General features: G+C 32.6%; 1 protein-coding gene across 1 annotated transcript in view; it reads left to right on the top strand.

Moving 5' to 3' along the window:
- The window catches only part of NBEA (neurobeachin), a 699,286-nt gene that overhangs the window by 569,118 nt on the left and 117,416 nt on the right, over window positions 1-12,752 (top strand).

Below are 12,752 nucleotides of genomic sequence, written 5' to 3'. Positions count from 1 at the left end.
TCTTCCAATTCTTTATAGTTCTTGGATTTGTCTTGGCGGGTATTTTATTTTGTCCACAGAAATTTTAAATGGAATTTTTCTTTCTATTTTTTGCTGATGGGCTTTGTTTGTATTATATAGAAATGCTGATGATTTGTGTGGTTTATTTTATCCTGCAACTTTGCTAAGCTGTGAGTTGTTTTCAGTAGATTTTAATGATTTTCTAGGATTCTCTCCGGATATCATCATATCATCTGCAAAGAGAATAGTTTTTATTTCCTCGTGGCCTATTCTAATTCCTTTAATTTCTTTTTCTTTTCTTATTGCTAAAGCCAACATTTCTAGTGTAATGTTGAATAATAGTGGTGATCCTTGTTTTACCCCGATCTTATTAGGAATACATTCAGTTTCTCTCTATTGCTGTAGGTTTTAAATGGATACTTATCATTTTAAGGAAAGCTCCCTTTATTGCTATGTTTTAGGAATGGTATAAAAATGGGTACCATATTTTGTCAGAAGCTTTTTCTGCATCTATTTAGATTATCATATGATTTCTGTTAATTTTGTTATTGATATGATTGATTATAATAATAGTTTTCCTGATATTGAACCAGTGCCACATTCTTGATATAAATACCATTTAGTCATAGTGTATTATCCTGCTGATAAATACTGTAATCTCTTTGCTAATATTTTATTTAAAATTTTTGCATCAATATTCATTAAGGAGATTGGTCTGTAATTTTCTTTCTCTGTTTTGGTCCTTCCTGGTTTAGATATTTGTGCCATATTTGTATCATAGAAGGAATTTGGCAGTATTTCTTCTTTACCTATTTTTCCAAATAATTTACATATTTTAAATTTTTGGTAGAATTCACTTGTGCATCCATCTGGCCCTGAAGATTTTTTCTTAGGGAGTTCATTGATGACTTTTTCATTTTCTTTTTCTAAAATGGGACTATTTAAGTATTTTATTTCCTCTTCTGTTAACCTGGGCAGTTTATATTTTTGTAAATATTCATCCTTTTTGGTTAGATTGTCAAACTTGCTGGCATACAGTTGGATACAATAGCCCTTAATTATTTTGTTAATTTTTTTTCATTGGTGGTAATTTCTCCCCTTTCATTTTTAATGCTGATGATTTGGTTTTTTCCTTATTTTTTTTCTGATCAAATTGACCAAATATTTATCTATTTTGTTAGTTTTTTCATAAAACCAACTCTTAGTTTTGTTTATTAGTTCAATTAATTTTTATTTTATTGATCTCTCCTTTGAGTTTCAAAATTTCTAATTTGGTGTTAAATGGGAGGGGTTAAATTTGTTCTTTTTCTAAATTTTTAAGTTGCATGCCTAATTCATTGATCTCCTCTTTCTCTATTTTATTTATGTAGCTATTTAGAGATATAAAATTTCCTCTAAGAGCTGCTTTGGTTGCATGGTATGTTGTCTCATTATTGTTATTTTCTTGGATGAAATTATGAATTGTTTCAGTGATTTGTTGTTTGAACCACTCCTTTAAAATTAGGTTATTTAATTTCCAATTGGTTTTTAGTTTTATTTTTTCTTGGTTCTTTATTTTTATTGCATTGTGGTCTGAAAAGGATGCAGTTACTATTTCTGTCTTTTTGCATTTGATTGTGTGGTTTTTGTGTTCTAATACATGGTCAGTTTTTGTGTAGGTGCCATGTACTGCCAAGAAAAAGATGTATTTGTTTCTGTTCCTATTCAGTTTTCTCCAGAGATCTATTATATCTAGATTTTCTAAGATCCTATTAACTTTCTTTCTTATTTATTTTGTGGCTAGTTTTTCTGATTTTGAGAGGGGAACATTGAGGTTCCTCCCCCCAAAAATAGTTTTATTACTGTTTTTTCCTGTAACTGGCTTAAAATCTTCTCTAGGAATTTGCCTGCTCTATCACTTGTTATATACACATTGAGTATTGTTACTACTTCATTATTTATAGTTCCCTTTATTAAGATGTAGTTTCCCTTCTTATCCCTTTTAATAAGATCAATTTTTAGTTTTGCTTTATCAGAAATCAGAATTTCTACCCCTTCTTTTTTTACTTCAGCTGAAGCATAATAAATTATGTTCCAGCCTTTTACTTTTATTTACTCTGTGTCTCTCTCGGTCAAGTGTGTTTCTTATAAACAACATATTATAGGATTCTGTTTTTTAATCCACTCAGCTATTTGTTTCCATTTTATGGGAGAATTCATCCCATTCAGTTATAATTACCAGCTTTGTATTTCCCTCTATACTATTTTCTCCCCTGTACATACTTTTGTTCTCTTTCCACTCTGTCCTTACTTGTATTTTTTTTTTTTACCTACCCTATCCACTACCTTATTTTCTATCTTGCCTTTCCCCTTTTTCTTACCTTTTCCCCTAGTTTCTACTCTCCCTTCTATCCTGTCCCTCCCTTTTCTTTTCTATTTCTCTTCCTACTTCTTTATAGGGTTAGATAAATTTCTAAACCCATCTGAATGATTAGATTATTCCCTCTTAAAGCCAAAATTGATGAGATCAAGCTTCAGACAATGTTCATCCTCCTCATTTCCCTCGATTGTAACAGGTCTTTTGAGCCTTTTCATGTGAACTAATTGAGCCATTATACCTCTCCTTTCCTCTTTTTCCATCCTTTAAAGTCTTTTTCTTTGATATCATCACCTCAGAATCCATTCACAACCACACCCTCAATACATATGATGCCCCACTCTGTCTGCCCCAATGACATATAATATAAACAATTTAACCTTTAAATAAGATAAATTTTCCCTTGTTTATGTTTCTGTACTTTTCTTGAGTCCTGCCTTTGTAGATTGAATTTACTCTTTAGTTCTGTTTTTGTTATTTTTTTCAATAGAAATTATTGAAAATCTCTTACTTCATTGAACTTCCATGTCTTCCCATGAAATATATTGAATCTGGCTAGATAGTCAATTCTTGGTTTTAACTCCAGGTCCTTTGCATTCCAGAATATGGTGTTCCAGGCCTTTCAATACTTTATTATGGAAGCTGTCAGATCCTGGGTAATACTAACTGTTACTCCTTGATATTTGAATTGCTTTTGTCTGGCAGCTTGCAGCATTTTTTCTTTGAGATTATAGTTTTGGAGTTTTGCAACAATGTTCCTTGAGGTTCTCCTTCTGGTATCTTTTTGCAAAGGTGATCAATGGATTCTTTTAATGAGTATTTCCCCTCTGTTTCTAGAATATTGGGGTAATTTTCCTTAATGATCTCTTTTCCTTAATGATCTCTTGTAAAATGATATCTAGGCTCTTTTTTTTTTTTTTTTTTTTTTTTTTGGTCATGGCCTTCAGATAGGCTAATAATTTTTAAATTGTCTCTTCTGGATCTGTTTTCCAGATCAGCTGTTTTGCCAATGAGGAATTTCATATTTTTTTCCATTTTTTCATTCTTTTTAGTTTGATTGATTCTTGCTGTCCCACAAAGTCATTAGCTTCCATTTGCCCTGTTCTAGTTTTTAATGTGTGATTTTCTTCAGTTATTTTTTTGTATCTCTTTTTCTATTTGATGTATTTACTTTTTAAGAAATTGTTTTCTTAATTTTTTCTTCCTTTTCCAAATTGTTGACTCTCTCATGCATACCCCTCATTTTCTTTCCCATTTTTTTCTTCTACCTCTCTTATTTGCCTTTTGATGTCCTTTATAAACATTTCCAAGCAGCCTCTTTGGGCTTGTGACCAGTTTATCTCACTCTGAAATTTCTTCTGTGGAATTCTGTTCTTGTCTAAGTTTGTGTTTTGGTCTGCCTTGTCACCATAGTAGCTTTTTATGATCAAGATTCTTTTTTGTTTGTTGCCCATTTTCTTTCTTTTTCTTTTGGTATTTTCTCTTTTTTACTTTAAGGGTGGAACTGTGCACTCGGGCTAATGGGGGTACTGTCCCAAGTTTCCTATGCAGTTCTGATCTTGTCTTTGAGAACAGAGACCACTTGTGTTTATAGAGGGTAACTTTGCCTACGCAGTTCAGGAAACAGCCTGATTTACCAGAGTTTTCCTTCTGAGCTGAGACTGGAAGCTGCTGTACTGATCTGCTCCTATAATGAACCAGGACTGAGGGTCTTAGTTGCTGATTTGCTATGGTTAAGATCCTCTCACTGGCTTTCCCAGAGCCTACATGACCTGGGTTGAACATCCCTGTCATTCCACTTAAACTGACTTTTCTTTAAGGTTTTTCAGTCTATCTTGAACTGGAGAGGGATTTCATTGAATCAGACTCTGTTCAGAGGCTTGATTTCATGTGGTTCTTGGGAGAAACTGGGAGAGCTCAAGCAGCTTCCTGACTTTACTCTTCCATATTTGCTCCACCCTGGGAACCCTGCTAATCTTTTGTTGTTGTTATTGTTTTTACTTTATTATTGTACTCATTGGAAGTACTCACAATTTGTTAAATCATTATAATAGTTCATACAAGTCTTCTTACATATTTTCTGAATTCATCATATTCATTATTGCTTGTAGCATAATAAAATTAATCACATTTTTATACTATGATTTTCTCCCATCCCATTTCTTTTTGTTGTTGTTGTTTTTCTTTTCTTTTTCCTTTTTTTAAATTAAAACTTTTTATTTTCAAAACATGGGCAGATACTTTTTCAACATTGACCCTTGCATAGCTTTGTGTTCCATATTTTCCCTCCTTCCCCCTACCTCCTCCCCTAGATGGCAAGCAATCCACTATGTTATACATATTAAAATATATGTTGAGTCCAACATATGCAAACATATTTATACATAATTATCTTACTGTATAAGAAAAATCAGCTCAAAAAGGAAAGAAAATGACTTACTCAAACAACAGCCAAAAGAGTGAAAAGGCTATGTTTGGTCCACACTCAATTCCCACAGTCCTCTCTCTGGGTGCAGATGGCTCTCTTCAATACAAGATCATTGGAACTGGCCTCAATCATCTCATTGTTGAAAAGAGCCACATCCATTAGAATTGAGTGTCGTATAATCTTAGTGTTGCCATGTATAATGATCTCCTGGTTCTGATCACTTCACTTAACATCCATTCATGTAAGTCTCTCTCCAGACCTCCCTAAAATCATCCTTCTGCTGGTTTCTTATAGAACAAAAAATTCATATACCACAACTTACTCATCCATTCCCAATTGATGGGCATCCACTCAGTTTCCAGTTCCTTGCCACTACAAAAAGGGCTGCCACAAACATTTTGCACATGTGGGTCCCTTTCCCTCCTTTAAGATCTTTTTGGGATATAGGCCCAGTAGAAATAGTTTGATAAGGGGCAGCTAGGTGGCGCAGTGGATAGAACACCAGCCTTGAATTCAGGAGGGCCCGAGTTCAAATGTGGTCTCAAACACTAGACACTTCCTAGCTGTGTGACCCTGGGCAAGTCACTTAACTCCAGCCTCAGTTGGGGAAAAAAAAAAAGAAATAGTTTGATAGTTTGTATAGTTTGATAGCCCTTTGGGCATAGTTCCAAATTGCTCTACAGAATGGTTGGGTCAATTCACAACTCCACCAACAATGTATTAATGTCCCATTTCCTGTGTCTCCACCATCATTTATCATTATCTTTTCCTGTCATCTTAGCCAATCTGAGAGGCATGAAGTCATACATTAGAGTTGTCTTAATTTGAATTTCTCTAATCAATAATGTTTAAAGTATTTTTTTCAAATGTCTAGAAATGGCTTTAATTTGTTCATCTGAAAATTGTTTATTCATATTCTTTGACCATTGTATTCTTATACATTTGAGTTGATTCTCTATGTATTTTAGAAATGAGGCATTTATCAGAACCCTTGAATGTCAACATTTTCCCCAATTTTATGTTTCTCTTCTAATTTTGACTGCATTGTTAATTTAATATAATCAAAATTATCCATTATGCATTTCATAATGTTCTCTAGTTCTCCTTTGGCCATCAATGTCTTCCTTCTCCACAGATTTGAGAGTTAAACTATCCCTTGTTCTTCTAATTTGCTAATATTATCACCCTTTATATTTAAATCATGAACCCATTTTGATCTTGTTTTGGTTTAAGGTGTTAGGTATTGGTCATTGCCTTGGTTCTGCCATACTGTTTTCTAGTTTTCCCAGAAATTTTTGTCAAATAATGAATTCTTATCCCAGAAACTAGACTCTTTGGGTTTAAATAACACTAAATTACAATAGTCATTGACTATTTTGTCCTGTGAACATAACCTATTCCACTGATCAACTTTTTTATTTCTTAGCCAATACCAAATGGTTTTGATGACCATTGCTTCATAATACAGTTTTAAGACTGATATAGCTAGGCCACCTAAGTTTGCGTTTTTTGTTTTGTTTTGTTTTGTTTTGTTTTGTTTTTCATTAATTCCCTTGAAATTCTTGACCTTTTGTTTTTTCAGATGAATTTTGGTAGTATTTTTTTCTAGTTTTATAAAGTAATTTCTTGGCAGTTTGGTATGGCACTGAATAAGTAAATTAATTTAGCCAGAGTTGTCATTTTTATTATATTAGCTTGGTCTATCCATGAGCACTTGATATGTTTTCAGTTGTTTAAATCTGACTTTATTTTTGTGAAAAGTGTTTTATAATTGTGCTCATACAGTACCTGACTGTCCTGAGATTTAGGCTCCTAAATATTTTATATTAAGTGATTGCTATATTCCTATTTTCTCATTGCTCTGTTGTTCTAATATATTTCAACAGTTTAATAAATTATTGAAATACTATATAATCTTTTTTATTCATAGATTTTAGATAATTCTGTGATAATTAAGTTATCATCTTTCCTTGATCTCTTCTCAGTTGTTTTTATGTATGAAATACTTTACATTTTTGTCTATTTTTTCAATCTCTTGTCTTTGTTAGTTTAATATTTCTTGTCTCCTGAAGTATTATTAACTTCTAATCTACCCATTCAGATTTTTTAAGAAGTCTCTTATCAGGGTAAAGTCTTGTACCTTATTGTTAAGCTATTAACTTTTTTCAGATTCCTCTTTCATATTTTATAATTTCACTTTTAAACTCTATACTCTTACATCATGTCTTCTTAGTAGTTTAATTGACCTTGTGATAGGTTTTTTTTTTTTCCTTTGAAGCTTTGATTGTACGTATTTTTGAGTTATATAAACCTCAGGGTTTGTAACTTAGAAATTCTTGGTATCCTAAAAGTCTTTTTTTTTTTTTTAACTTTATTTATTTATATTATTGTTTACTCATTCTTGGTGCTCAGGCCTCAAGAGTTATTATAACTCTCTTGTACTTTAGAAACCAAGTTGAGGTTGTTTTCTTTGCCCCTGGGAGGGACAGGGTGTTGGGGAGGAGGCAGAAGAAGGCTAGGGTTTTCCTCTTAATTCAGGAGTAAATTAAAGCCTTTGGGATAAGGGGATTGGAGCTTTTCATTTACATTTATTTTTTAAGTCAAAATTGAAGCATTTTTCTTTACTCTTCACACTAAACTAATTTTAAGTTTCCTCCTCCTTGTCAAGAAAAGGGAGTGGGGGAGGATGAGTTATATATTAATCAGGTTGTTTAGTGCTAGAAGAGAGCTGACCTGTACTTCCTTCTTTTTCATCTTTGTCCCTCTAATCCTTCTTGCCAGAGTAGACCTATCTGGACTAGAATGACAAAAGATAGGACACCAAGGGATTCAAGAATAAACAATAATGTAGGGTGGAGTTGGTCCTTGGTCATCCAGAGAGGAATTTGGGGGCTCAGGAGAGTGCTAACCCTAGTCAGGGAAACCTAAATTCAAATCTAGCCTCAGGTACTTACTAGTTGTGTGACTCTGGGCAAGTCCCTTAACCATGTTTGCCTCAATTTCCTCATCTATAAAATGACCTGGAGAAGGAAATGGCAGATCTCTCTGATATCTTTGCCACTGCTACCACCACCTCCTCCCTCAAAAAAAAAGATGTCATGTAGTAGTTATAGCTTGGGAAAGTACTGAGATATGAAAGAAATGGAGATCACAGTGAGGATGAAAGCTAGAGTTTGACGCCATGGAACTGATGGAATGATGGATTGACAAAAGATTATGATTAAGTAAACAAGTTTTAAAGTTCATGGACATGGAAACAGAACTTTTAGGAGTAATAGTGAGATCAAAGGTATGATTACTTCTTATGTTGCAGCAGAAAATCAGTGGAAGAGTATATGTTAGGAATATAAATTGCATAACTTTGAGGTTAGGCTATTTGAAGTGGCTAGTATATGTTGAAGTCCCCTAGTATGAATAATAAACATTACAGTGGAAAGGAAGACTCTGAGCCTAACACTGAGTTCACTAAGCCTGTCCTAGAGGTTGGTAGATAACAGTTATCAGAATCTTGATTGGATGATAAATTTGGATTAAATGAATCTCAGAGGCTGAGAGTTTGCAGATTTATGGTTGTAAAGGAAGAGCCTGGAGAGACAGTGGGCAGCAAGGAGTATTCTGGCTCCTTCATTATGATCAGTTGATAAGAATGAAAGAATAACTACTTCTGGACAGTGTGGCCAGGGAACCTAGGTCCTAGTGAATACCAGAAGTTGGAAGGGATGAGCAATGAAAATGTTAAGATAAAAGCAAAAATTTTATTCAGTTTGTGTTCCAGAGAGCAGAATGGAAACAGCAGGCAGAGCTGTAGAGGGGTATTGATGTGGGGAGAGGCAGGTAGGGTTGTGAGGTATGGGAGGGATGTGGCTTTGTATGTGGGAGGGCAGGAGAGTAGAATTGCATGACCGGGACAACATAAGAGGTTGGGATTATATTAATCACTGAGGAATTTTGTTGTTGTTCACTCATTGAAAGTAATTTCTGGTTCTTTGTGACCTAATTTGGGGTTTTCTTGATACTGAAATAGTTTTGCCATTTTCTTCTCCAGGTTATCAGCAAATGGCATTAAATGACTTGTCTAGTCTAGCATCACATAGCTATTGTCTTAGGCTAGATTTTAACTCAGATGATCAGTCTTCTTTACCTTAGGTCCAGCACTCTATCCACTGCACAATACCAGACCTTAGAAGTCTTCTTAGGGAAGCAGATGATTAAACTGTTTCAACACTGTCCCCTAAATTCATGACAAATTATGATGTTGGGCCTTGAAAGGCCTTCCCTCACAGCAAGCACAATAGGTAGAGGGATGCAAGAGGTATAGTGGTAAGACAGGAGAAAGTTCCAGGTGATCAACTAAAATACTCAGGGGCAAGGATAGAAACCTGAACTGGGATTGCCCTGCTCTGTCCCCATCAATAGAGAGTATACAGCTGAAAAAAGATCCTAAGACAAAGACAGAATCTGGAAGGACCTTCTTAGTTTAGATTATTGTTCCAGTTATTATGTAATCTTCTTAAGAACAAAGAAATATATATTATACTTCCTCTTTATTCTATACAATGTGTGTTAGACATTAATAAATATTTATTCACTTTAATAGCAGGCTAATTCTGTAATTCTATGAGCAAAATCCTTTGCATATACTAGGCATTGGTTGATCTTAAAAATGTGGCTTCACCTCAAGTTTCTTTTCCAGTTTCCTTTAGAATTTTTAGTGTTTTGAAATTGTAGCCTAGGCTAAGGAAATTACATCATTGGCTTAAATTTTGGTTCTTAGCATTCTGTATGATTTTGAACCTTTCAGAGACTTCTTGTTTGCTAGTATTGTGTGAGCTCAATTTAATCCCTTTACAGACTTCCCAAGACTTATGGATTGAGTGTTTTACTATTGCAGATTTTTAAAAAACAACATACAAAATGTGCTACTCATTTTGAACTCAATGTTAGCTAATGCTTCTGACTTTGAACATACATTATGTGATTAGTTTTGCTTTTCTTTCTGCCAGAAATGGTCTTTAACTATGCAACTAAACATCATGTACTTTAATGAATTAAGTGTACAATAGATTTCTTCACACTATAATACATGAAGATCCCCAAAGGTTGGATTTCAAATACCTAAATATGATTAATGAGAAAAGAAAATAAGCCACTTGAATTATAATTTGGCCATAATGAAAATTCTTATTTACTTGAATCTCATGATGCCTAGCAGTTGACTAAAACCTAGTTTTACTTTATAATTTCTGGTTTCCATTATTTTGTTTTAATATATTCCTAAAATATAATATCTTTTTTCCCTTGTTAACTTGAGTCACATTAAAAATATTTAAAATTCACTGTCTTGCCTTTTAAAATAAAATTATTTCCAACATAGCATGTTAAAAATGAGCCCCTCTAACTAAACTTTTTGTAAAGGTTTGTGAATTTTTTATATGATTAGTTAATGAATTCAGCATAACTTTCTCCTACCCCAACCTTTTCTCCTGTTTAGCATTTTCCACTTTTTTACCCTGTGATGTACAAGCCCTCACTGGTTAATTATGTATATATTTAGCTACTGCATGTGTTGGGCTTATTATTGTCATCTAATTAGATGTAACTTGAACTGCTTGCTTCTAGAAAAATCATTAAAAATTCTTTCCTAATGACCTAGAGATGACAAAATGTCTGTAAAGTGTGAAGAAGCAGACAAGCATAGGAACATCGCTCTTAAAGAGTGTTAATCCAGATGCTGCAATCATCTAATTAAACAATATTTTGCTGTCATTAACATTTTCACCAAGGAATTGCAGTTATAATTTCTTTGTCAGCTGTCTCTAGATCACTTTGCCTTCAAAACTAAAGTGCCATATAAAAACATTAAATTGGATGGTTTAATTAAAAAGGTTTTTTTTACCTTTTTTTATAATGAAGAAACATACCCAGTATTTCTGAGATCTCATTTACTGTGCCTCACTTTTATTGTTCAAGTAGATTAGTGTCATAGGCTTGTGATATTTAATATTCAGCCTTTAACATTAAACTTTATATGCTTGGTTGTTGAAAAATCTGCTCTTACTGCTGCTTAAGAAAACGTGGAATCTACTAACTACACAAGCTAATCTATTAAATTAGCTCACTTAAAAAATAAAACTATACATAAGTTAAAAACAAAAAAGCTTTGTTTTTAAAAACAAATTACCTTACATAGTTTAATGAATAGCAATCAATCATTTTTTAAAATAATGGAAATTATATTTGAGAAAATTAAAATAGTGGACCTTATTCATTGTTAAAAATTATGGGCCCCCAAATTTTATAGTATCCCTGGAAGTGACAACCATACATAATTATATTCTTAAAGATATTATTTGAAATTCACATACTTTTTCCATCCTTTTGTGTGAAAATTTTATATTTATGATTTCTACTAATGAAAATCCCTTAACATTTTACTTGCATTATTATGTTTAGTTGAATTAATATCTTGCCAAATAGTTTATAAGTGAATATATTTAATTATTACCATACTTTTTTAAAAATATAAATATTTTTACAGTTATTTCAAGAGTATTACAAGAAAGGTCACAATAAGGGATCGTGTAAAACTTGAATATTAAGCTACATCTTGAATAAAGAGAGGGTTTCTTTGAGGAAGAAGTATAGTAGGAGTAAATAATGGGAGATGGAATGGCATGTAAAAGGAATAGAGAGACCATTTTAGCTAGATCATACAGTGTGAGGGGGGAAATAATATCCAGTAAGGCTAAAAAAGAAAGATTGGGGCTAACTTGCAAAGGCTTTTATAAACTAAAAGAAGAGTTTATATATGTAAATATATATTCACATTTATTTCAGATGAATAGAAAATATCAAAATGTGGCTTTTTATCTTGGTTTAAAAATCAGCATGATGCTTTTCTTTAATAATTTCCATTTTTAACTGAGATTATTTTATATTATTGCATATTTCACTTTCAAATCATCAGAATAATAGCCATATGTTTATACTTTTAAATTATATTTGGAACAACTGAACATTTTAAAGAGATGGTCCTTTGATATTGGTATTCATTATTTTCTTTTCCCTATAGATTAAATATGGTAGGAAGTAATTCTGATTAAAAATTTATGCCCTTAACTTGATTTTTATTTTTAGTGTTCTTCATTTAAATCATATGGGTTTGCAAATTGCAGATTAAAACACTTAACTAAAATAAAATAATTAAAAGTTATATAATTGAAATTGGTTTTTGAATTTATACATTTGTATCACATTCATTTAAACCAGCCTATGCAACACAATACTTATTTTGTGAATTCTGTAAGTAGTACTAATAATATATTCCGTTTGTAGCACTGTACAGTCTTCACTGTTTTCACATAAATTATTTCATTTGATCCTCACGATTGTGATTGTCCAGTTGTTCAGTTGTGTCTTACTTTTGGTGATTCCCAACTTTATGTGACCTCTTGATGGTATGGCGTTTTCTTGGCAAAGATATAGAAATGATTTGCCATTTTCTTCTCCAGTGGATTAAAGCTAATAGAGATTAAGTGATTTGTCCAGTGTCTGATTTGAGTATCTAATTTGAAATCAGTCTTTCTGACTCCAGGCCCAATTCTTTATTAATTTTTTTAGTGTACAGTATGGTTCATTTTTATTTAATGTCTTTCATTAATACACTGACCATATTATGTTGAAAATAAACATGTTGTCAAAAAATCTGAACTCTTAGGCATACTTATACTCTTATCCATCCTAGAATAGGGATAAAAATACACATAGGTTAGCAAAGCACACATATGATATATCTTAATTATAAAATTTATGCTTTTAAGTTAAGTGTTCAAGACCTACCACAACTCCACCTTTCCAGTCTTATCCACTTTCCCAACATGTCTGCTGTGCTCTGACCAAACTCATAAAAATAAATCCATATTCAGTGCTTTTATACACATTAACTATACTTGGAAGAGTCCAAAGTTC

This window comes from Sminthopsis crassicaudata, chromosome 3 (genome assembly GCF_048593235.1).
Source record: "Sminthopsis crassicaudata isolate SCR6 chromosome 3, ASM4859323v1, whole genome shotgun sequence".
NCBI classification, from domain to species: Eukaryota; Metazoa; Chordata; class Mammalia; order Dasyuromorphia; family Dasyuridae; genus Sminthopsis; species Sminthopsis crassicaudata.
Note: the sequence above shows the minus strand (reverse complement) of the source record. Positions and strands in the feature narration are given on the sequence as shown.